Below are 2,085 nucleotides of genomic sequence, written 5' to 3'. Positions count from 1 at the left end.
AACAGAAACAGCAGCCTGGTGATGTCATCTTATGTACAACTCTCCGAGTGAACTGAATTCTCAAATACAGTATTTTGGAAGCATATTCCAAATTACTTTTGATGGGGCTTATATTGTGTTAGATGTTTATCTTTACAACTGGGAATACTTATTTATTAAAACAGGAGAATGTGGATTTCAAAGATTTAAACTGCATGRGATTTTGTTTATGCAGCTAAAGCGATGCAGTGGAGTATGAGAGGGCCTTTTGGGCCATAATTCAAACTTGCTCTCACATTTACTATCAAACCCTGACGGAGTTTGGTAGTGATTGTGAGAGAGTTAGACTTTGATAGTACATGTGAGAGAGTTTGATAGTAAATGTTTGAATTATGGCCCAAAGGGCCTCTCATACTAAGTCAGTATTTTGTCTAGAGATGCAGCTGTAACTACTGCTGACAACAGCTTGATTTGTTGAATCGTCCTGCCCTCTGCAAACCGAACAAACTGAGAAGAGAGAGGGCAAGAGGGTTTGTGTTTGGTTTGATGTTTGTGTTTACTTCCCTACACACAACCATGGTGTTACATGGTCATAACAAGATATTCTCCTGGGGACTTAGCATTGACTTTCATTCATTTACCAGACATTTCTGCAGCCTAGCCCTGACCCCTGACCCTAAATCTAACCTAAACTCAATTAATTCCTTAGTCCTAACCTAACCCTAACCCGTGACCCACCAACAATATTTCCCCCAATGGGGACTGGGCTTTTGTCCCCACAAGGAACAGTGGGTCCTCTCCAGGCTGTATATACCAGGGAAATGGTCAAAAATTGTCCCACCCAGGTGACAAAAACACATGCACACACCAAGCAGAAATTTAAAATGTCCAACCAGCTTTCTGGTATGCATACTGAGGGTAAAAATATAGGACAAAAAGAGACTAAGTAAAACAGATACAAAGCCTAAAAGTTTAAAGATCAAGTATTTTTACTAACTGGAAAGTTTTGGTTTGTGGGCCACAGTCAAGGTAAATATACTGTTAACCACAAACCAAACTATTTTGCAGGGCCTTGTTAGAATAAAACCACACCTGCCGTAGACTGTGTGCAGCTGAAGGCTTGTGTGCTACTTTAGACATTTTCACCGCATGTTTTTGTTCTCTTACCTCTKTTACTTCACCCATGAACACACATTTTATTGTACAATGCCTTTGCAACAACAACTGCATACTTTAGTAAATAAAAAAAAMCACCCACAATGTTGGACACGATGTTGTGTCCATCCCTCAGTCAACCATGTGGCAGAGGTGGCTACAATGGAATTTTTCATGAAATTTGACATAAAAACTAATGTCAATTGTAAAATAAACTTAAGTTTCATTCTGTGTTGAATGTCAATTGTAAAATAAACTTAAGTTTCATTCTGTGTTGGGCTGTCCTAATTTTAAATGCACAACAACTTTTAGATGTGAGACCATTCGGCACAAACAGCTTTAGTCACCAGTGACAAACCAATGATGCACGGAAACTTTTACACGGCTGTGGTTTGACTCTTAAACAGGGGTGAGAATACTGAGGGGCTTTTCTTTCTGTTTCACTTCCTGATGCATCTTTAAAAAGCTGATTTTGAGCTTCTGTTTTCTGTTTAAAAAAGCAAAAATTATTACACGGAATGCATTATAATTGATACTGTTATCAGAGCACACACAATAGTTTTAAGGACAGGGATGGCTACAAACTTACACCTGTTCATTCTTGCTGATTTGAACATGATGCCCAGCTGAACGGTGGCGCTTTTTTCAGGTAGTTGTTCACGTGACTATACTTACTGTCCCAACATGTTTTTTAAGCCATAACTTGTAAACAGTTTAATTATATTAGGTTTAACAGCCTTGCTAAAGCACCCGATCCACCAGAATGAATTTAAACAAGAATACTGTAAGTAAAAGTAGCATTTGATCTATGCAACTGATGTTTGTTGTTGCTTTAAACATTTATTTCTGTATTTTCAGTTTACTAAAACAACAGTTTCCCTTTGCTCAGTTAAAATTAACTTTAGAAGACTCTTGCAGGCCTTCTCATGTTTTATTTGGTAGAAGGAAATG

At 38.0% G+C, this 2,085-nt stretch overlaps 1 gene segment (V, D, J or C); it reads right to left on the bottom strand.

Moving 5' to 3' along the window:
• Positions 1-2,085, bottom strand: part of LOC106530501 (Ig kappa chain V region K29-213-like) — a 12,795-nt gene that overhangs the window by 1,022 nt on the left and 9,688 nt on the right.

The sequence above is a fragment of the Austrofundulus limnaeus genome, unplaced genomic scaffold (assembly GCF_001266775.1).
Source record: "Austrofundulus limnaeus strain Quisiro unplaced genomic scaffold, Austrofundulus_limnaeus-1.0 Scaffold529, whole genome shotgun sequence".
Lineage (NCBI taxonomy): Eukaryota > Metazoa > Chordata > Actinopteri > Cyprinodontiformes > Rivulidae > Austrofundulus > Austrofundulus limnaeus.
The sequence above is the reverse complement of the archived record's forward strand: the minus strand, read 5'-3'. Positions and strand labels throughout refer to the sequence as shown.